General features: G+C 34.0%; 1 protein-coding gene across 7 annotated transcripts in view; it reads right to left on the bottom strand.

Annotated features, from left to right (window-relative positions):
* The window catches only part of LOC109057318 (plexin-B2-like), a 344,361-nt gene that overhangs the window by 62,998 nt on the left and 255,668 nt on the right, over nt 1–25,695 (bottom strand). For 4 of the 7 annotated variants that reach the window (XM_042753485.1, XM_042753483.1, XM_042753487.1 and 1 more), the window contains one exon: nt 22,238–22,384. The gene's annotated coding sequence lies outside the window, so the exon portion shown is untranslated. The remainder of the gene's footprint in view (nt 1–22,237; nt 22,385–25,695) is intronic. The other 3 variants (XM_042753486.1, XM_042753484.1, XM_042753489.1) reach the window with 1 other exon arrangement.

The raw sequence follows: 25,695 nt of genomic DNA, 5'->3' as shown, positions 1-25,695 counted from the left end.
CAGAAATTGAGCTATTTTGAAATACACAAAAAATGCTAAAATTAAAAGAATTATGAAATAAATACATTTTGCTGAAATTAAAAGATGGTTAAAAAAAACACAACCACAAAATTAGATTGCTGATTTTAAAAGAGCCCTGAAAATTAAAGTAAGATGTTCCATTTTTAAAAAAATTGTGCAAATAGACAAAATTTAAAGCATTTCCTTTTATTTAATTTAACTGCTAAAAAGTAAATAAAATTAAACTTTTATCTTTTAATTTAACTAATATAAACTAAAAAAATTATGCACTTCCTGTCGTTCTGTTATGTTAACAATGATAAACAAAACAAATAAACAAAAAAATTTAGAATTAATCTGACAAATTATTTAATTAATATAATTGTTGCATAAAATTTCTAGATGCACATATTTTTTGAGCAGATGCTGCAAAATATTTTTATTTCAACATTTACAAATAAAACAAAACACAACATTATCGTTTTACAATAAAGTTAATTAGTAAATGTCCTTTTATTTCACATAACCTGCTGAAATTAAAAGAATTGTGATTTTTTTTTGTTTATGTTGAGTAATTTTAGATAAAATATAAAATAAATATAATAACAAAAAAAATACTCTAAAAAACAAATGCATAAAAAATTTATAATAAGTATTTTGATGAGCAAATTCTGTGTAAAATACTATATAATTTTTTGGGAGTAATACACAAAATTAGCTAAAAAAATTCATATAAAAAAAAATAAAATAATATGCAATAAAATAATAATTTACTTTTCAACGCAAAAAAAAAATAAAATAAAACCTTAACTTAAGTTAATTAAATTATAGTAGATATGAATAATTCACCTAAAAATGAACATTTTGTCATCATTTACTAACAATAATGTCATTCCAAGTTTCTTTCTTATGTTGACCATAAAAGAAGATATTTTGAAGAATGCTGGTAATCAAACAGTTGCTTTCCCTGCTATGGAAGTCAATGGGGACCAGTGACTGTTTGGTTCTTCAAAATATCTTCTTTGTGTTCAACGGAGTTGGAACAACATGAGGCTAAGTAAATGATGGCAAAATGTTCATTTTTAGGTGAACTATTCCTTTAATTCAAAAAATGTTTTTTTTTTTTTTTTTTTTTTTTTTTTACACCAAACAACAAAAACGTCTTCAGCACCAAATGCTCTAATGTGAAAGAGCCCTCAGGGAATAAAAACCTGAAGTCAAAAGATTTGAGATGTAAAGGAAGGGCAAACGACAACACATTCAATTGACAAACATGTCGACAGACTCCAGAGCCGGTGAACACGGCAGAAACCGTAAGCACCAAGGGTGAAGGCAAACAGTTTTACCGTTGTTATTTATGTATTGTTAATTCAACCTTGCAAAAGCACCACTGCAAACCAGATAAGCAGCGTTCTCTGTGATCCGCCGCTCCGAGGCCTTATCTCATTAACATTAAACCCTCTCCAGAATAAAACTTCTGAAAACTCCCGTTTCCCAACCCCTGACAAACACATTCAAAGTGTTCCGAGTTTTTAGGACACCCGAGACCCCCGTGTTCAATCTCTCGCTCCTGCAACGGATCCCGCAACAAATGCAGCGTAAACCTCTCCTGCTGCGCTTCCTCAAAGATAAAATGCCTGTTTATACCATCTCTGAATGTCATTATAAAGCCTGCGATACAATGCCAAACGCCAAGGGATTCTGCTCAAAGTTGTGGAAGTTCTCTCAAAGATTTTGCTCTGTGCTTGGAGAAAGCGTGGCATCGAGGGACGGCCATCCTCTCCTGAGAAAGCGCTGTAGTCGCGCTGCCATTCAAAATTCATGCATGCAGAAGAGCGCTGCACGCAGGGCCTGATTTATAGACGTTTAACTGCGGTTTTAGTATATTTAAATCAGAAAGATCTGCATAAAGATGCAGGGCTGCCCCAGGAACATGCTGATTTTTCCCTTAAGATTCCTATTTTGTTTTGAATTTACACCGTTTAACAAACTGTTACTTTTTTTCGTGCTGCTTATTTATTTATGTACTGACCAACACAAATGTAAAAAGACAGGAATTTTTAAATTAAAAGCATTTTTTTTTTTCAGCCAATGTTGCATAAAATGTTTATAGAGAAGTGTAAACTAATCATCCAATCCAAACACTAAAAAGGGTTTTCCTCAGCCCTTGAAATAAAATAAACAGTGATTACTGTGAAAATAGAACTGCGTTCACAAGCACAACACTTGTGCGGTCCACGTGAAAGGCGCTTGAAAAGAAATCAAGAAAAACAATAATCAAATTATTTAAAAAATATCTCAAATATGCTCAGCTTATGAAGCGTTCTGAAGGAGGCTGACAGCGGCAGATTTTAAATCCTCGTCTCACAGTGAGTGAAAAGCCTACATCTGGAGGGGGGAGCGGTTTATGTCTCCACGTAAAACGATGGCGAATGAGGAGGGAGGGGGGATTTGGGGGGCGGTAATCTCGAAAATACTGAGTAATACTCATTAAATGAATCTGGAAGGAGTGTTTGCAGAGAAGCGGGAGGCTGAATGATATGTGTGTGTTGCGTGAAGCTCTTTATTTGAAAAAACCAACGCAGATATTGCGTCGTTCTGAAAGTTTGAAACGCACGCTGTGTGCTTTCTGAGTTCAGCGGGAGTTTTTCCAGACGTTCGTAATGTTGGCGAATCAGCGGAGAGCTCTGGGGTTCAGAGACAAACAGAGGTGCATGAATGAGCTTTGATCATCTCACAGCTCTAAAGCACACCAACACTAAACAAAGAGTCATATTCCACAGAGAGATCTGTGTATTAAAACAAATCTGTGTCCAGAATGAGAATATCTGGGTGTTTCCTTTGTTTTCAGTATACCTACGGGGAAAAAACAAGCTTTGCATACTTAAATTAAAACAAAATAAAAAAATACACAAACACAAAATTAAAAAAAAAAACCAAAAAAAAACACAATTCAAATTGAAATGAAAATAAAAACACACAGTTCCGAAATGTCACATATTTTCAAGTAAAACAGGATATTCAGCGAATACCTCAAGTAAACATTCAAATTAATGATATTCAGCGAGGAAATGACAAAAATGACAAACTCATCAAATACCTAGGTTATACATTTTGGGTGATTAATGTTCATTTTGTATAGCGCTTTTTCAGAGGCGGAGCGATGATTTTTTTTTTACAGAAAATTTTCTAGATATAATAACAAAACTGTGTGTTTGGGCATACGCAGGTAATGCTCAACTTAAAAAGATAACAAATTAAACAGAAAATTTAATCAACAAAAAAGTTAAATAAAAATAAATATGGGTGAAGAGTTAAGCAAGTAAACAGTCAATTTTCTTTTCATGTTCAATAAAAAGAAATAAGTCTTTGTACAGTCAAGTCATTTTCATAATCACCATTAATGTCTTCATTCCCACTAACATGTGATTCTTATCCCCCATATTGGCTTTGTCTTAATCCATTATTACACATGCTTTTGGTAATCATAGTTTTATCGAGGTTAAGCATTAAAAAACAAACAGAAAGGCTCCCGTCCAATCACGCGCTGCGGAGGAGGGGAGCTCATGCACTTCCTGTCGTTCTGCCGCCCACTAATCTGCTGTCATGTGTGTGTCTGCAAAACACGTTCTGCTGAATAAATCCACATTATTTCACCAGCGGATTTAGATTTGGAAAGATGTAGTGTTGCGCTTTAATATCTTAACCTCTCTGTAATGTCTCAGTTGTTTCTGTGAGACGGAAATTAGATTAAATAGAGAGCAAATGAGGACTGCTTTGTCTTCTGATGAAAAACATAAATAAATTCTAAAGAGATCTTAACAGTGAATTAAAACTGGCTCAGACTTGTCAGAATACCAAAATCATCAACAGACATCTATATCTCAAGTACTTCTCCTCCAAAAACAACAACAAAAAAACCCTCTATGATAGTCTATCCATATTATTTTATCATGTTCACAAATCAGACTACACCAGTGCTTTGTCTTTGATTCACTAAAATAAACCAGTTCATATAAGTCAGGTGTTCATGAATCAGATTACATCATTTGTATTGTACAGCATGTTGTTGATTCACTGAAATGAACCAGTTCATAAGAGTCATGTGTTCGTGAATCAGACTACACAGTTGCGCCGTATGTTTTTGATTCACTAAAATGAACCAGTTCATAAGAGTCATATGTGTTTGTGAATCACATCACACAAGTTGTGCTGTTTGTTTTTGATTCACTAAAATGAACCAGTTCATAAGAGTTATATGTGTTTGTGAATCAGACTACAGCAGTTGCGCTGTATGTTTTTGATTCACTAAAATGAACCAGTTCATAAGAGTCATATGTGTTTGTGAATCAGATTACACAAGTTGCGCTGTATGTTTTTGATTCACTACAATGAACCAGTTCATAAAAGTCATATGTGTTCATGAATCAGACTACAGCAGTTGCGTTGTATGTTTTTGATTCACTAAAATGAACCAGTTCATAAGAGTCATATGTATTTTTCTTGAATCATACTACACAAGTTGCACTGTATGTTTCTGATTCACTGCAATGAATCAGTTCATAAGAGTCACGTGTTTGTGAAACAAACTACTCTGGTCATGTTGCGTATTTTTGTGTGCAGCTTGCATGAACGTGCAAATCAACACATAAAAACCACATTACATGTCAATATTTCACAATACACACACATTCAATTGATTCACATTCAATATGGACTCCAAACACAGGCAAAATATGACTTATTTTGTCATTAGGATTTATTAGCAGGGGTGTAAACACTTTGATAGTTCAAATAAAGATTTTGATTAATCAGAAACTCAGTATTTTTACAAAGCCCTAGTAAATATTTTAACCATGAATGACTGATGATGGTTACAACAATCTCTGAGCTTTTCCTCAGCGATAATAAACACACACTCGTATATACTCTAAAATCCCTGAATATTACTTTGGCAGACATCGGTACACTAGTGTTTTGTTCCCTCACAGTCATGAACACTCGTACAGACTCTTTTACCTCAGATAATCAGCATGTGAGTGCAGCTCTTCAAGTCTGAAGAGCTTCTGTCATTCAGACCAGCATCTCTCCTGCGGTGAGCGTTATTATCATTCTCTTCCATTAGGTGACTCATTTACTTTCCATGCATTTAAAACCAAACTACAGACTCAATGCAATCCTCTTATATACGTCTAGCAGGGGTTAGAGGTTACTACTCAAATTAAAAAACAACTTATATTTGTTTATTCTTTAATACAAAGCACAAGTCACACCGACTACTTTTATGATAATGTTATGATTCTTTGTCATTTTGAAGCTCAAAGGTCAGTCACTTTCTATTATACCAAAAAGAACATTTCAGTACATCTCTCCTTTTATGTTTCATAGAAAAAAGTCAGTCAGACAGTAGAAGGTGAGTAAATGAATTGAGTTTCTTGGTGATAGTATTTTTTACCAAGGTGTATTCGCACAGCCTTGACTGGATTATTGCCTTTTAAAATTTTAAAAAAGGCAGTCTTTTCTGCTTGCTGCAAAAAATCGCTATTTTTCTGCACTAAACAAGTAAATTTTGCCAAGATATTTTCAGAGATGATAGACAAGATGTTATACAATAATAGTTTAATGAAAACCTAATTTTGACAAAAAAAATTGACATACAGTAAGACCTATTTTTCGGATGTATACATTTTTTATTTAATATATATATATATATATATAAATAAATAAATAAATATATATCTATATATATATATATATATATTATTATAATATATATATATATATCAAATAACATACATACATACATATATATATACATACATACATACATACATATATATATGTATTGAGGAGAGGTGTGCTATTATTAACTGTTTGAACTAAAAAAAAACTATTAAATAGGTAAAAAAATCTTAAATATCATACTGTAAGTTGGGTTTTAAGTCATGTACAGATATAAAATATATACTTGTATGTATATAGTTTTATTTTTACAAATAAATGTACATTCAATACATATATATAATTATTATTAATAAAATTATTATTTTTATTTGTATTGAATGTACATTTATTTGCAATTATTTATTTATTTATATTATTTATGTCTGTAGTGAAAACATTAGGGCAAGTTACATGCCAAATCTTCAGGTTAGAAATCTGAAGAAACCCTTGGTTTAGAGTTTCCAAGGTATGTATTTTGGGAGATGTGAGGTGTAAAATCAAGCCCGTACAGCAGGAAATAATTTGAAAGTGACCGAAATGTTTAGAAGATCATCTCTGTGAAGATCTCTGACCCCTAACCAGCAAAACTCTCCATTCAGACTCCAAAGTCCCCATGAAACGACTGAGTGCTTCTGCTATCTGTTCCTCCACCCCCGATAAAACCAGCATTTTTCCACCTGAGCGATCCGATCGCAGACCTGCCCGGCTCCAGGGACGGCAAGCCACCGACCTGGACGCCTGCGCAGCTCCAGCACCCGCTGTGAGAAACACACACGTTAGCGGGCTCCCTATTCAGATTCAGCTGGGTGCTCAATCACCCTGTCTAACATCTGAACTCCCTGTTTTCTGCAGAGCCGCGGCGGAAGCGTGTTTCTGACAGCACAGACGACAGCTCTACTTCAACAGGGAGCTGAACTCATCCTTTCGAGGGAAGAGCGTGGAGTCTCTGGAGGAGCGGAGCATCAATTTCCTGTCAGAGACGCCTGTGGGCCTACGCCTTGCTAATACCCTTGTGAGAGATAACGCAAGACAAGCTACTCACACCATGCCTGCAGCGCACAAGCGCACAAACAAGAGATGAGAAGCTGTAGTGAGGGCTCTATCGAGACCATCACTTCCTGTGAGCACGCACTGCGGGCGCTGGGTCTGCCACAGAACATGTGTCCAGCCTGATGCATGCTGGGAGTACTTAACTGTTTTCCCCACTGTTATCAGACAAGGTTTCTTGCACCATATAATATCTATCCATCTATCTATAAAATGTATGTATGTGTGTATTGAAAATTTTATTTTTTGATTATTCAGTGATAAAATAAAAAGATAAATATCACACACACACAGAGAATATTTTTGTTTCATTAAGAATAATGTATATATATATATATATATATATATATATATATATATATATATATATAATACAAAAGAAAATGTAAAAAATGAGAAAATTTTCATATAATATAAAATTCACTTTTACTGTATAAAAGAATTATGTGAATTTGACTTGATATTTTATTGCATTTAAATAATTTTCTGCCTAATATATCTGTTTTTAATGTACAAATCACAAATAATTTTATATTAAAAAAATTCTATATAATTTTTTTTTTTTTTTGCTACTGTACTTTTAAAACTTCTATAGTAAACGCAGTTCATATTCACAAATTTACCTGAAAATTTACATTTGCCATCATCTTTCTTTTTTATCAATTAGTATGTGGCCCATCCAACTTCTGTTGAATACAAAAATACCATGTTAATTTGTGGTCAACCGATATATCGCCAAGGCCGATATATTGGCCGATATTTGGCATTTTTCCAACGTGTTCGAGATGGGACTTTTATTCTGACAGCGCACCTGACTTTTATTTTGATGGCGCCGAGAAAGGCTGCACCTGAGCACAGAGTGGACATATCCCCCCTCTTGTTTAATGTCGTTACTAACAGTTCTGTCTAATACGGATAGAAGTTTGTCTAATAATCAGATAGAGCAGTTAAACAAAGGAGATCATGTATACAGAAAGTATTATAATGATTGCTTTTATATTATTAGTAATAGAAAGACAAACATTATAATACTTTCTCTTTTGCCATCAGCATTAAGCAAATACGCATTTATATAATTTAAATCTTTGAAAGACTAATGAAAATTTAATTTCACAAACCTTGCAAACTTCTTGTGGGCATTTTTATCCAGCATGATCACGTGTTCTTTGTGACGGTCGGTCTGTGTTAACTGAATACTTTAAACTCATAATTTCAAATTATGCTGCGCTTTATGCAGTGCCCACTGTCATATTAATGTAACCCACTCCCCCACCAACCCGTACTCCTCTGCTATTTCACAACCAAATTCACAACCACAGAAACCCATTTCCCCACCAACGCGGTCTCCTCTGCTATTTCACAACCAAATTGTTCTGCCAAAACAACTGTTGTTCCTACCACACTCCATACAAATGTCATATCGTTCACGCTCATCTCCGGTCGGGCTGCCTGTCAAGCTCTCTGGCATTAGCAACGATTGCCTCGCTTTTCCTTGTGTGTTTGTGGATTCCTGGTTTCTGCATGTACATGTCTGCAGACGCTGAAAGATTTCTGTGCAGTCATGTCTCTAGTTGACTTCATTCAGCAGGTATGATTGTAGAGCCAACATGAAACCACATTTATAACCCTTTTTACTATTATAATGTGTTATATGGAGAACCAGCAGACTGATAACAGATTTATGAATTGTGCTCACAAATGTGCATTTAGTAGGTAAATAAGTCCATTTTGATTTCATGTTTGACTTTAAAGCTTTCTCAGCCATGAAGCACCAGCAGCGGAGAGCGACTCCAGAGCGATATTAATCTCAGAGCAGTGCTGTCTCTATTAAACTTAATGTACGCTTAACACTTACATTTCAGTCACAGAAACAGCGCCTCTGATGAGCCGCGACGCACTACACAACCGGCTAACAGCACGCAGACCAAAAGAGAGAGCGAGCCAGAGATGCTGAAGTGAAATTTTGATATATTATATATGTCCTATTTATGACTGAATGAATCAGATCTATTCAGTAAATTGATTCAGTTCACAAAAAAACAGTCTTAATTTGTTGATTCATTGATAAATTCATTGATTTGTTCATTCATTCATTCAAGTCAATGGTTCAATGATTCGTTCTGGAGTTTGACTCACTTTGCTGGATGGTTTTTGCATCACACAAAGCTATCATTTTACTTCAAAGTCTTTCTTGTTTTGTGTTTCAAAGAACAGTCATACAGGTTTGGAACAACATAAGGGTGAGTAAATGATGACAAAATTTCTATTATTTAGTGAAACAGACTCTCAGTTTAAGATAGCACACACACACACCGCATACGCCAACGATCACTGCAATAATTCAGTATATCTACCCCGTCATGAGAAATCTGGCATCAGCAGCATAATGGTTTTCTCTTTATCTTGCCATTCATTTGAATCATACTGTCATTCTCTCTTTCTCCACCCACTGTTGATGGTTTAATCATGACAGAGAGAGAGAGGGAGCTCTTTCATCAGGAGCATGTGTGTGGATTATGTGAGATCTTTTCCTTCAAGTCTCTGGACTTTAAATAACGCCTGACATTGTTTGAACAGAAGGGATGAAATCAGCGTGATTATCACCAGTTCAAGACACTGAAAACCACCAATAACCCCTGACTAGTGTTCAGGATCGAGAACCGGTTCTGAATCTAAAGCAGCACAGAAAAATAAATGATGCTGATGAGTTGTGAGTTTGCTGTCTGAATATAATGTGATGAGGGAGAAATAATGAGCCGCACAATGCAATAAAATACAATTAAAAAAAAAAACAGGCAAGACATATTTCTATTGCACTGTTCACAACAACAAACATAGATCACGACCAGTGTACTCTGATTCAGGAATGAACGACTCAGATCTTTTTAACAAACTCATCAGTCTAAAATGATTCACTAAATCACTGAATCAGCATCAATCAAAATAATAAAAACTCACTAAATAATAATTTAAATTAAAATTACAATTAAATTATATGTTGATTTTATTGTTTAAATATCTAATTTCAATTAAATTTTATTTTGATTCAATCGGGTATATTTCAGTTAAAATGTCCATTTTGCTTATATATAAATTAGTACAGTCAAACAATTAATCTTAATGAAACACATCCAAAATAAAAGTTTTTGTTTACATAATATACTGTATGAATATGTACTGTGTACATTTATTTATTTTATTTATTATGCATTTTCATGTTGAAAATATTTACATGTATTTACGTGTATATTTATTTTTATATTATTTATATTACAGATAAATATATTTAATATGAACATATTTTTCTTATATACATTTATGTGTGTATTTATATAGACATAATAAATATACACAGTGCATAAACATATGTAAACAAAAGCTTTTATTTTGGATGCGAATAATCGCGATTAATAATTTGACAGCACTAGTATAAATAAAATCTTTCTCCGGTGTTATTTTAGCATTATGACTATACATTTTAGTTTTTAGTAAGATTTTGAAAAAGCTTTTAATTTTATTTTTTTGTTTTAAATTTTAATTAATTTTTATTTTGTAATTTTAGTAATTTTATGTGCTTTTGTCATTTTGTATTTTTTAAAATATCAAAATAGCTTTAACTTATTTTTATTTTAGTTTAGTGAAAATAATAACTCATTTCAGTTGGTTCCCAATGAAACAATTAAAGTTTTTCTTCTAATATTTATATATTTTTATTTCAGCTTTATTTATTTATTTTTGAATTTTTTAATAGTTTAAATTTTTTGGTATTTCAACTCATTTCAGTTATTTTCAAAGGCAACATTTCAAATGTTCTTTTCTTTATTTTCTTGAATCTAATATACAGTATATATATATATACAGTATTATATATATATATATATATATATATATATATATATATATATATATATATATATATATATATATATATATATATATATATATATATACACACACACATATACACAAACTGATCAAATAGTATGTCGATGATTCACAAAAGTAAATAAATAAATTATAAAAATAAAACGATTTGAATAAAAAAAAGATAAAAGTGTTTTTGTTTAATAATCAGATTTCACTTATTGTGCTGTAAGTATTTGATTCACTAAAAAGAATCTTCTCATAGAAGTCATTTGTTCATAAATCAGACTACATTGTTGTCCTAGACTTGTTTTCAAATCTGATTAAGATTACAAGAAAATACAATTTTTCTCTTTCAGCTTCAAAATGTAATTAGTATTCAATGTGTTACTTCTTATTACTGGTGAAACTAGTAGTCCTTGAGTTAAAATTCTTTCACACAAGTCATACAGCATTTTTTTTCAGTGTTTTCAGTTTTTTTCACCCAGTTAAAACAAATATACTGTACGTCATTTACACATTCTCTGAGATCTCACTCACACACAGTCACAAAACACAATGCAAATGGTCCAAACGCGTACTCATGACAGATGTGCTGGTTTTCATGCCTGCTCATACACACACAGATGTGTGGTGTGAATCTGAAGCGGGTTGTCAGGCAGAAGCTGCTTCCAGATGGCTGACAGACTCCTGCGCCCGCGACACTTCATATGACGGACCGGGAAAACCGCGGCGAGCCTGTGAACCTCTTAGCAACTGGCTAAATCCTTGACATTTCTAAAACGCTTTAGCTGAAGAAGAGAGAAATAAAGTGAGAGAGAGAGACCGTCACAGTCTAATTCTACACAATACTTGCTGCCAACAGACACACGCCCCTTTTCAGCCCAGATTTGGGGATAAAACCAGCGTCCTCCACTGAAGCAGCTAAATTATTTTTAGTATTAAGAAGGGGAAGAGGAAAAGGAGAGGGAGGGGTAGAGATAGAATTGCGTAGTGGGCCGCAGATTTTGCAGTGGTTACGGATTACCGCTTGCTTGTAAATCCCATCAGAATGGATTGAGAGAAAACGAGAGAAAGACAGAGAGAGAGTAAATAGAAGAGCTCCAACCTATCCGCTCACAAATCTTTGTCAGAGTCTCGCTCTTCTGCAGACGACTAAACTTTGACCTTCAGAGGAGAATTTTAGAGGTTGCTCTTCTCGTTTTAATGTTCGAAACGTGAGATGACGATGAGAAGCGTTTGAGTTTATCTTTGAATCTCTGAATTATGTATCTTGGCAAATCTGAACGCATCTTAAGACATTATGTAGATCTCTTCTGAAACTCTGGAGGAGACACATGTGAGATTAATGGGGTCTTTAGTCACAGAGTGTCACATCAATTTTTATTTTTTTTATGATTTACTTCATTATTTGCACTAGTGATCACTCAATATAAAATTTCTGATAAAAACTATACATATATAGTATGATCCATTCAGGAGTGACACAGAATTGTGTTCTACAGTTGTATGATATGAGAACATTAAAGCTTCTGTAAACTGCATGTAAACAAACTTTAATAGCTTCTTTCTATTTAAATGTGTTGTTTAATTTTGATTGAAGTAAAATATTGATTCAAAAAAGATGAATTTCAGTGTCTCTGTCTTATAAAAATAGGTGTTTACTATTTACAAATATTAAAGTTCTTAAAGGGATAGTTCACCCAAAAATGTAAATTGTAATTTACTCAACATCATGTCATTCCAAACCTGTATGAATTACTTTCTTTTACATAAAAGAAGATATTTTAAGAAATTTAAGAAATTTTTGTCCATACAGTAGAAATTAAGGGTAAGCCAAATGGTTTGATAACATTCTACAAAACATCTATTGTGTTCCAGAGAAGAAAGTAATTCATACAGGTTTGGAGGAAATGATGGCAGCATTTATTAGCAGTAAATTTACTGTGTTCTAGCACAAAATCAATGCTTATACTGTCAAGTGCATTGCTATGTGACAAAAAATGCAGTATTAGTTTGTTGCATTTGCCGTGAAATCTTTGGAACTCACACTGTTTCTGCACCAGATGCAACAAAATACAATAGAACTCAATTTAATCAGTGATGCTGTCTACACTGGATGCGGCACAGGACACAATGACAAATCCCCCACAGTAAACTGATTCCTCGTTCTATTTATGATGTAGGCCTAAATATTGACATAAAGTACAAGTGATTTACAAACAGTCGCTTTGTGGCATCTAGTGTGGACAGCCTCAAGCTGTTGGTTTACTGCACATTTTTTTTTCTTTTCTTTTCGTTATTCATTTATTTATTTTCTGCTAGTAGAAGTTATGAACGGCCGGTAACTTTTTTAGTAGCCAAATTGGCTGGAGAGTGAAAAAGTTCATTTCAAACCCTGTGTGTGTGATACCCTATATACATTTACATTTATGCATTTAGCAGACGCTTTTATCCAAAGCGACTTACAGTGCATTCAGGCTAACATTTTTTTTTACCTGACATGTGTTCCCTGGGAATCGAACCCACAACCTCTAACACAACTAACTACCACTGAGCCACAGGAACACTATGTGATACCCTGTATATGTATGTATATGTATGTATGTATGTATATATGTATATATATATACACATATATGTATATATGTGTGTGTGTGTGTGTGTGTGTGTGTGTGTGTGTGTATGTGTGTGTGTGTATATACACACACACACACACACACACACACACACACACACACACACACACACACACACACACACACACACACACAGCCGCAAAAGCACAGCCCACACACACACATATTATACATATACATATATTTATATATATGAAACATTACAAATCACTATACATTCATTGATTGGTCATATACACATTATTTATAAAATTTTAACAATTTAATTGTATCACAAAAATACAATAATATAATATAGTAATATAAAATATAATAAAACAAAATATATTAAAACATTAAATGTATCTAAATATATTGAAAACATCAATTAATAAAATGCATATGTGCGAGTATAATAATATAATATAGCAAAATAAAATATAATAAAACAAAATGTTTAAATATATTAAATTTATCTAGATATATTGAAAATAAAATTAATTTTTTTCTTTTTTTTTACATATATATTAAAATGTTTATTAAAATGATCAAATTTAAACAGAAACACTAAAATGTGTTATTTTAAATGATACAATTAAATTTAGGTATCAATATAATAACAATACAATGCACATTATGAAAAAGTATATTATTTTGAGATTTGATAAATCTTTCGTAATACATTTATTTTCTGTCACTGTTGATCAATTTCATGCATGCTTGACACATAAACGTATGAACTTTTTTCAAAAAAATTAATCTTACTAACTTTTGAACAGTAGTGTATCTGCAGTCCAATAACTAATTTGGTAACAAAATAACGTGGATCCCTAATTTACCAGTGTGCATACTAATCACATTTTTTCCTTATAAAATGATCTTTTATAAAATGATATTTGCATGCAAAACTCTAACAAAATGTAATAAATACTGAATCGCTTTCAGTACTGTAGAATCCTGTATAGATTTAATACAGAGTCTAATTCTGTTCCTTTACATACTAGATGATTCTATATTTTCCTCCTCTCTATCCTCCTAAGCTCAGATCTGGAGATCCAGACAGCATGAACAGATCTAAATGTAGCTGTCACATTTAACAACACCTGTTCTCCAAAGCCCACTCCTGCTGCCTCTGATCAGAGCAAGAAAGAGTTGGTTCTCATCATCTACTCCAGCGCTGGTCATCTGTGATTTCTGCACCTCCTCAGAACAATCCACAGACCTGAGGCTCTCAGCAAAGTCAATATCAAAAGCCCTCATGCTGTCTGCTGAAAGAGCAAAGAGGCTTTCCTCCAGCCGTAACCAGATCTGAACAAGTCCGGGCTTCAGACACCCACACGCCGGCTGATGCAAAAAAAAATGCGTTCAATAGAATCAAAAGCTTCGATCTGATTGGCTGCTTCACAGGTTTTTAGAGAGTCAGGATGCACAGGTTTGTGTTAGTATGCTGGGAAACAAAGTCACATTTAAGGCACTATACTACTACAATGAGCAGTTCTCAGTATCTTCTGAACCGTTTTTGGAATCTATAAAGCAAAAAAAAAAAAAAAAAAATACAAATGAAATAAAATAGAGATATTAGTGCTGTCAAATGATTAATTGCGATTAATCGCATATTCAAATAATAATGTTTTTTACATAATTATATTTATTACCATATATATTTATTATTTATATATAAATACACACCCATGCATGTATATATTTCAGAAAAACATGTTATGTTTGTATATTAAATATATTTGTATATAATATAAATTATATGGCTATTTGGGGTGGGACGGTTTGCAAAAAAAAAAAGTAAAAAAATCGAACCGTTGATGGATGCGCATTCTGGCTTCCCAGTACATTACAAGAACAGCGATGAGAAAGAAAAAAAAACACCCGTGGACAAACCATTCACTCTTGTTCAATGTGAATGCCTTGTGCTGGAATATGAGCAGTCTTTTATTCCATCATCACCCGGGTGCTGATAGCGTGCACACAGGTGAGACCTGAACAGCACACGCTGATATCTGTGTTTAAACTAAACTCATTTAAGCTTTGCCAGTTTAAACATTTAAGCTCTCTTTGAAGTATTGCCCGCGTCTCAGAACACGCTCAAATATTAAGCTCTCTCTGGAGTATTGTGTTTGAATGGACAAATTCACACAAAAATTATGTCAAAATGCCTGTCTTGGAAAGTATCCTATAGCAGACATAGCCGGCTGAACTACTGGATCAGTGCATTCTCTTAAAGTGACAGTCTTAATATTAATCGAACAGCAACAACAAATAAATCACTCACTGCTCTTGACTGAATAGCTTTTGTAACTTTAATAAAGATTCATCTTTAATTTATACAGTCAAATATGCAATGCTGTATAACATTTGATTACTTTATTCAATTTCTGTACCTAAAAACTAATGCTAGACCTACCTAAAAAAAACCTAAAAATCAGTTTATTTTATTTGTATCTTTACGGTTTTGTATTTATTTGTATCATGATGCATGCACGTACATTCCTTTGCACGTGCATTCCTTTACACGTTGTCATATTTATTAAATATATTAAATATAATTTCTCCCAACAAAATCCCTAATAAATATATATTAAATATTATTTATATTATTATTATTACTTATTTACTTAATAGTATAGAATTTTATTTTTATTTTTTGCCCATCTTAATTATATATACCCAATTTTTATGGGTATATAAAATTAATTTGCCAATTGTATATGTAATTATTAATTATATAAGCAATTTTAAAGACCTAGATATTTAAAAGCAAAACTATGCATTGGGCCTGTATTCTGTGAATGCACTGGCAGGCAACTTGTTGCATGTCAATCTATTGTGGCACCACCAATCAGACGCTCTCTTCCCGTGTAAGTGGCCTGAATAAAACGTAAGTGGACTCCACAAGCTACCTGCTTTCACAGTCACAAACAGCGTGCCCCGCACTCATTCAGCAGTAATCAAACGTTCTTCTGAGGATTCTACCCAGCAGAAACATTTCCAATAAAGCTCCAGTGTCTCTGACAAGCAGCTATTTCCTCTCGTTGTGGTTGGAGTCTGAAAGCGACATAACAGAGTTTCATGAGGTGTGAAGACGGGGCTATATTTGATCACATACTGTGGCCCAGAAGGACTCTCTCTGTCTGTCTCTGTGTGTCTCTCCGTGGGGTGCAACAGCAGCATGAAAGAACCTACTGAAGCTTTACTTGCTTTATTTTACTCGCACATTAAAGGTTTGTCAGTCCCTTGAACCTGAAACCAATCACTCTAAAACAAACTGAAGCGAACCACACTGATGAACGACGATTAAATGTTTCTTCGCCATTTGTTCCACAACTCACCATGACTTCAATCATCACGTATGTTTGACTGTGATTCATATTCAGAGTTCACTTATCAAACTGACTAACATAAAGTTCAGTCTAGACCTGAGAATGTGTCTTTTTAAGCAACGTGCTTTGATTCGAACAGATCTAGTTTATTGCTAATCAATGAGGCATCCAGATGTTCCTGTCATCTGTTTATTAACCTGCACACAGAAGACCAGAGAAAGGAAGGAAAAAACAGTTCAGACGCTCACAGCTGTGTGTTTCTGCCAAATGCGTCCGTTTATACAACATGTTCCAGTTAGTGAAGATTTATGAACTCAACTTTCAAAAATAGAAGTCTTAAGATGAATTTTTAGTGCCTGATGCTGAAGACGTAACTTTTGCAGTTTCTATAGTACCAAAGGAGAATGTTCTGAAGTTCCTATCACTCTTAAAACTAAAGCTTCGAGAAGTGGGTTTTGCAGTGATGCCACAGAAGATGAGTCAGCAGTTCTTAAAAGAACCATTTTTTCCTTAAACTTTTCTTAAAAATAATGGTTCTTTATTGGCATCAATGGTTCCATGAAGAATCTTTAACATCCATGAAACCTTTCCATTGCACAGAAGTTACTTTAGTGGAAAATGGTTCTTCATAAAGAAGAGGTCGTTGAATCTTTTTATTTTTAAGATTGCTTCACTGACGTTAGAAATAAAATACCCTAGCCATCACTCAGAACACTTCTCAACTGTCTAGAAATGCCTTAGAAACCATTTAGAAACCAACAAAAAACAACCAACAACACAACAACAACACACTAAACCACCACAGCAACTCCATAACTACCCAAAAAACTTCTTGTCCATCTAACATCTATCCATCCACTGAACCATCTAACCACCCATTCCTCCATTCATCTAACCATCTGACTATCCATCCATTCATCAAACATCCACCCATCCATTTAACCAATTAACCACCATCCTTCCAACCATCTTACAATCTAACCACCCAAACATCCATCTAACTATCTAACATCCATCCATCCATCCATCCATCCATCCATCCAACTATCCATCATCCAACCATTCATCCAACCTTCTAACCATGTAAGAATCTAACCCCCAAACCATCCATCCATCCATCCAACCATACATCCATCAAACATCCACCCATCCATCTAACTACAGTACTTAACCACCATCCATCCAACTATCCATCAAACATCCACCCATCCATTTAACTATTTAAGTCCATCTAACTACAGTACTTAACCATCATCCATCCGTCTATCAAACATCCACCCATCCACTTAACTATGTAACCATTCACCCATCCATCCATCCATCTAACCATCTAACATCCATCCATCCAACAATGTAGCAACCTAAACATCCATCCATTTGTTACTTTTTAAACATTTTTCCAAAAGTTCAAACAAGCCTTTGTCAAGCCAGCAAGATTCATAGTTTGTTTTTACTTTGCTTTTCTATGTAAAAATGACATTTCTTTGAATTTTATGTAAATGTAAAATTACACTGTATATATAACTCTATATAAAACAGGATGCAGAATTGCAATTTGAATTTAAGGAAGTGAACTCGAATTCAGGAATTCAACTGAAATTTCAAATGCATTGTCAATTTAGTTCCCACAGCAGCATGATTTGAGGAAACATCTCTAGCACAAAATTTGAATAGTGTTAGGGATTTAAACAATAAGAAGGAGAAACAGTGAAACTGATGCTTGGCTTAGTGATAACTGCTAAAAACAGGCCAAAAACCCAGACAATTACAGAAGGGTTGAGAATGTCCTCTAGATATTTAAAACTTCACACGAAGATGTTAAAAGCATGTTAATGCTAAATCTCAATGGGCCTGAACTCAGATCAGGGTGAGACGAGAGAAAAACAAGAAGAGAGGAGAAGCTCTGATGAGAGGGAAGGAGAAACAAGGACACGATGAATGAGAGTAGAGATGGAGCAGGTCTGGATGCCGCTGGTTTTTCACTCAGAATCGCATTGAACCAAACATATCGATGGCTGACAAGATTAGCAGGGATCAAGCTAACCTGTGTGTGTGTGTGTGTGTGTGTGTGTGTGTGTGTGTGTGTGTGCTACTGGCTCTACACATTCAATCATCGCCTCGTCCTGAAGGCCAGCAGAAGAACGGCAGACCTGAATGCCTCCGGCACACAGATAATCATTTACCATTTTTAAAACAAACGCTGCTAATTAAGCGGCTGTCCTCTCTTTAGTCAAACACGAAGCTAAGTGAATACACTGTAAAGAACAGTCGTGTTTGAGTGAGTCAGACCACCTCTTGTTCAAATTACCCCACACCGGTAATCAACAACAAAAACGCTCCTGTTCATCCTCATCTGCACTTTCCACTCCTGACGCCGGTGGAGAGAGTGTTCGAGAAGACTGTAGTTTGTCAAGCTACTCATTATCTGAAGTGAACATCAATTGACATTTGCAACCCATTTAACTTACATAATCAGATGTGTGACTTGACTTTATTCACCTGGAATCGACTGGATAGTGAAAATAATGTTTTCTGAATCTTTTCTGTAATCTTAGCACTAGATAATGAGGTCATTTACAGCTGCTTATCATTAATGTAAAAATGTTAAATGTCAATAGTCAATATTTTGTCATATATATTAATTTTATGTCATTGTCATTAATGTGTCTTAAACTTTTACAAATTAGACCTTAATCATACTTTCAAACATTTTAACCGAACCTTACATATAGTATATATAACATTTATTAATATACATATTAAGAAAATATATACTTGTTTAATATATATACATATATATATATGTGACCCTGGAGAACAAAACCAATCTGACGTAGCACAGGTATATTTGTAGCAATAGCCAAAAAAACATTGTATGGGTCAAAAAATCATTAGGATATTAAGTAAAGATCATGTTCAATTAAGGTATTTTGAAAATTTCCTACTGTAGATATATCAAAACTTAATTTTTGATTAGTAATATGCATAGCTAAGAACTTCATTTGGACAACTTTAAAGGCCATTTTCTCAATATTTTGCTTTTTTGCACCCTCAGATGGCAGATTTTCAAATAGTAGTATCTCTGCCAAATATTGTCTTATCATAACAAACCATACATCAATGGAAAGCTTATTTATTCAGCTTTCAGATGACTGGTTTTTAAGGCCAAGGTCACATCTATACACTTGTCAAATGTTTTTAAAAAAATATTTAAAACTAATAACAATTTTTCTTGTAAAGACATTGTTTTAATTAAAGGGTTAGTTCAGCCAAAAATGAAAATTATGTCATTAATGACTCACCCTCATGTCGTTCCAAACCCGTAAGACCTCCGTTCATCTTCGGAACACAGTTTAAGATATTTTAGATTTAGTCCGAGAGCTTTCTGTCCCTCCATTGAGAATGTATGTACGGTATACTGTCCACGTCCAGAAAGGTAATAAAAACATCATCAAAGTAGTCCATGTGACATCAGAGGGTCAGTTAGAATTTGTTGAAGCATCGAAAATACATTTTGCTCCAAAAATAACAAAAAATTATGACTTTATTCATAATTTTCTTCTCTTCCGGGTCCGTTGTATATATAGTGCGGTCAAACAATTAATCACATCCAAAATAAAAGTTTTTGTTTACATAATATATGAGTGTGTACTGTGTATATTTATTGTCTATATAAACACACACACACGCATATATATATTTAAGAAAAATAGGTTATGTTTATATATTAAATGTATTTATATATGATATCAATTATATGAATATGAATATATACATGTAAATACATGTAAATATTTTTTTAAATATATGCTGTATGTGTGTGTATTTATATGTACATAATAAGTATACACAACACACACACATATATTATGTAAAAAAAAAACTTTTATTTTTAATGCGATTAATCGCGACATTAACATTTATTAGTGTATCAAAGAAAGAATATAGTTATGATTAAATGTTTTCTTCTTTGTGTTTTCTAACCCCAAAATACTAACAATTAAACAAAAAAAGAACCTTTGGCATCTAACAGTTTTGTCAATATTTTTGTAAATAATAAGGCTAAAACCATAAATGTTTTTACCAGCTACAAACTCACTTTCGCTCCATTCACATGTGGAAAACTAATTTTCCACCATCAAACCAATTCCTAATAAACCAGAAACGCATCACACTACAGGATTAAAATGAGTTTGACTTTAACCACCACTGAACCCAGAGCTCAAATGGAGAATCCCACATCCAAACTAACAAGCTATCGCCTGAAGATGTGTTTCCTGACAGAAACCCTCACTGTGAGAATCACTCCAGACCGCCGACAGGAGCATCACCTTGAGACCCTGAATACAGAGCGAACAGGAGCAAACAGACAGATTTCATTCTCACAATGTTTCCTCTCGTTCCTCTCGCTCAAGGCTGCTGTACTGTACCTGAGAAACAGCTGCGGAGCCCAGCCTGAGTCAGCCCTGATCCGCACAAATAAAACACAAAGCCAGCACATGCAAGCTTATCAGATATTTAAAAAAAAAAATAATAATGATATGAGCAAGAACGATTTCTCATTTCCTCTCTGAGACCCCAGGAGCTCATCCTGTGGCTCCCGTGGAGGCGGTCGAGCGGCACACGCGATCAATAAACAAAATCCCTGTGGACATCTGTTTGGACAGGTGCGCTGATTAAGAGGGACACGTCGATGGGCATCTCCGATACAACACCGGAGGAGACGGCATCACGGGGACACGGGCCAGATGGTGACGGGCGGGTCAGAATTACCAATAAGCCACCTGAGGCTGAGCGTTACAGTGATTTTATCATGAGAGGCTTAGAAGAATAGTTCACGCAAAAATGTACATTTGCTTAAAAAGTACTCATCCTCAGGCCATCCGAAGATGTAGATGAGTTTGTTTCTTCATCAGATTTGGAGAAATGTAGCATTATATCAACTCCTCACCAATGGATGCTCTGCAGTGAATGGGTGCCGTCAGAATGAGAGTCAAACAGCTGATAAAAACATCACAATAATCCACACCACTCCAGTCCATCAGTTAATGTCTTGTGAAGCCAAAAGCTGTGTTTTTAATAAACAAAAGCATTTTTATGATATTTTTAACATTAAATGAGTCCTCTATCCATAATTTTGCTTTCTCTAGTCTAAAAGTCATCTAGTCTGAACCAGCAGAGAAATATGCACAGATCAAGCACTATTTACAAGCAAATACAGTCCAAAACTTTTGTAAACAAATCTAAACAGTGGACTTTATCACTGAAAGAAGTGTTATTATTTCGGTCAGAAGTGACAGTTTGAATTTAAAACGTCTCAATTATGGATTTGTTTGTTTGTAATTGATGGACTGGATTTGTGTGGATTATTGTGATGTGTTTATCAGCTGTTTGGACTCTCATTCTGACGGCACCCATTCACTGCAGAGTATCCTTAACGCTACATTACTTTAAATCTGTTCTGATGAAAAACAAACTCATCTACATCTTGGATGGCCTGAGGGTGAGCACATTTTAAGGTTGAACTATCCCTTTAACTGTGTTTATAGCATTTATAAATATGACCAAAAAAAAAAAAATTAACAACAAAAAACAACAATCAACAAAAAAAATTCTTGGCAAAAACTGAAAGCATAGTTCATCATTTACCTGCAGGCTGTTTGCGGTGTTGTAAAGGGTTGAAGCAACTCGGTGCATTAATACAGAGCTCAGCTGGAGACGTGGTGTGGTGAGTTTGAGTCCAGCTTGTGTTGTCTTCTGGTCCTGTCCTCCTATCGTTTGGTCTCAAGGTATCTGCTGTTCAAAAAGACAAAAGTAAAAAAGTTAAATATATTAGAGCTGTAAGCTACCCACCGATACAGGCTATTTTGTTCAAGCTTAGCTCAAAAAAGATTTTAGTGAATCAAAAACATCCAGCATAAACCAACCGAATCCTGAACAAGTGACTCTTATGAACCAGTTCTTTATAAGGAACTGAAACATAACACGCAGAGCAAATGATTCCTTTTTTTTCATTTTTCTCTGAAGTCAGTCTAAACATACAGCACAAAAAGCTTCAGAACAAATGATTCCTGAACAAATTACTCTTATTAACCAGTTCTTTTCAGCAAATCATACAAATATTGTACAGCGCAACCATTTCAGACCAAATGATTCACAAACAAATGACTCTCATGAGCCATTTCTTTACAGTGACTGAAACGCATACAGTAATCATAAACATGCAAAATGATTGACAGGCAGAGGCTGTTTCTGAGACTTCTGGCCACTCGTCAAATCCTTTTTATCATCTTTTCACAGCATCTGGATCTGTCACAGAGATAGATCTGATGTCTCGACACTCCTATATCAGGTAGTGGAGACGTTTTATCTGTGATATTAAAGCCATTCCTTATAGCACCTTTAATAGGACAAAAGCATTATGAAAGATTGTTTGATGGATTGAAGGACTGTTTGCAGATGTCATATCTCTCTCAAAGCGTCAATGATATGATTCTTCCTGTTTTTTCTGCACATGCCCATAAGAAATGCCACCATATACTGTATGTTAGTGTTATTTTACAGTATGTGGTGGAGCACTGTTACCACATATCTTTTCCACTCAATTACATCATAATAATGAAAAAATTTTCCTCGTAACAATGAGATCATAATCATTAATATAACAATATAAAAACAAATAAACATTAAGATTTTAATAACAAAACAATATATCATCTGCTATGTTTTTAAAATGAGAATAATTATTATTTTCTTGTAATAACAAGATGCTATTTCATTTAAATAAAATACTTTCTTGTAATAAGGTGCAATGATATATTTAATAATAATAATGAGATGCTATGTTGTTAAAATGAGATTCATTATTACGAGAAAATATATTGCTTAAACAACATTTTCTCATAATAACAAGATATTATATTTCATTTAAACAACATGACATCATTACAAGAAAAGATTTAGTTTAAACAAGATAGCATCTTGTTATTACAAGAAAATATAGTTTTAAAAAACAAAATCTTATGATACAATATGTTGTTTTAACATCAAAAAATGTAATTTTAACATCATAATTATAGAAAAATAATATGCATGTGGCAGCAATGCACCACTGTAATTTTAGTATCACTGAGATACTTAGATTGTATTTTTATATAATCCATTTTCAATTTTATGTGTTTTTGTTAATATATGTGTATATTATATAGTTTTGTTCTAGTTTTAGTTATTTTACTTCAAGTTAAACTAAATGAAAATGAGAAATGATGCTTAAGCAACTAGCTGAAATGAAATAGATTTTAGTTTTTTATTTCAGTTAACATTTAAAAGTTTTAGTTAACTGTAATAACCCTGCTGTAGATAAACTACAAGCAGACCAGAATCAGAGCGAAAATCTCCATCTGAGCTCTTTCACAGCCCTCACAGAAGGAACAGGAAGTTGGTGCGCGTTCGATCTGGTGATGGGCCAAGCTCTAGATACCAACAGTGCGAGGAAAGCGCTCCCATGGCAACAGGATCAGATTGGTTTGCTTAGCCGCGGTCCGCTCCGCTCATGCCCTAATGTAAAGAGACAACATGCTGGAATTAATCAGTGTGTCAGAGAGGAGGGAAAAGTCAGGAGAATTTCATTTGAAGACAAAAGAAATGAAAGCCATTTCTGTTTTTTTTCTCCCCTCTCAACACACATATCTCCGAATCTCCTGGGATCCGAGGACACAGAGTTGCACCAGACGGCAACACGCAGACATTTCTCACCGAAGAGACAGCGATTTTACAGCAGAGACGAGTGAATGTGGGTGACAGAGAATGACAGAAGACAGCAAAAGAGAGAAAAACTCAAGGCGTCTTCTCGCTAGATGTTTCCTTTCAGCTCTGCCAGAAAGACAAACGTCAGACTCCGTCAAAACCCTTCAGACTTTAAAACAATCAAGTTTTCATGTGACAATACGGCAGCTGCCACATGAATATGCTTTCATGAGTAAATATTACTGTTATATGACAAAACCAGAATTGTATTCTAACCTCAGACTTCCAGGTTAAACCTCAAAAACAGACAATCTACACATACTTTTGAGTATTTATGATGTATATATCACATACAGCTGAATATATTTTAAGCCTGACCTATAATATGATATGTACAGTACTATATTTGGATACTTTGTTATGATGCTAATATGGCAAAGTCATTCAAATAATCAGTTTTGATGAATAGACATTTTAATTTAAATGTGATTGACACAATGCAAGATTCAATATTTGGTTGAAGTTAATTTAATATTGTATTTCTGTTTAATCATTGACGGACCCCTGCGGTACGGCTGCGGACCCCCTGTTGAAGACTCCTGCAGTACGCCAATATTAGTACATACTGCCACAGCATAATGCATTTGATATTTCAGACCCCCGCGTTTTGTTTTTATGTATCATTAGCATCTAGCTAAATTCATTACTAAAAAAACAAAACAAAAAACAAATCTGCCTTGCATTCCACTTAATTTTTCTTCATCTGAAGCAATGAGCAAATTACTCTTATTACCTCAGTTCTTGTTAGTAAATCAAACACATTTAACACTGCAGACCAAATGATTCCCAAACTATTGCCTCTTTTAAAACCAACCTTTGTAAGTGAATCAAACATAAAGCAAAAGAACCAATGCTTCTCAAACTGGTGCTTGTTAGTGAATCAAACACATACACCAGACAATCAGACCAAAATGTTTCCCCCCAAATTGACTCTTTTAAACCAATTTTTTTTTAATGAATCAAACATATACAGCACAAACAGTGCAGACCAAATGATTCCCAAACTATTGCCTTATTAAACCAATTTATGTTAGTAAATCAAACACATACAAATAGTGCAGACCAAATGATTCCCAACAAATAACTCTTCTGAACCAATTCTTGTTAGTGAATCAAACATGTGCAGTACAACACAAGCAGTGCGTGCAAAAAGATTCCTGAACAAATTACTCTTTTGAACCACTTCTTGTCAGTGTATCTAACACAAACATTACAACACAAGCATTGCATGCAAAATGATTCCTGAACAAATCCTCCTTTGAACCAATTCTTGTTAGTGAATCAAACACGTACGGCACAGT

This window comes from Cyprinus carpio, chromosome B25, assembly GCF_018340385.1.
Source record: "Cyprinus carpio isolate SPL01 chromosome B25, ASM1834038v1, whole genome shotgun sequence".
In the NCBI taxonomy this organism is placed as follows: domain Eukaryota; kingdom Metazoa; phylum Chordata; class Actinopteri; order Cypriniformes; family Cyprinidae; genus Cyprinus; species Cyprinus carpio.
The sequence above is the reverse complement of the archived record's forward strand: the minus strand, read 5'-3'. Positions and strand labels throughout refer to the sequence as shown.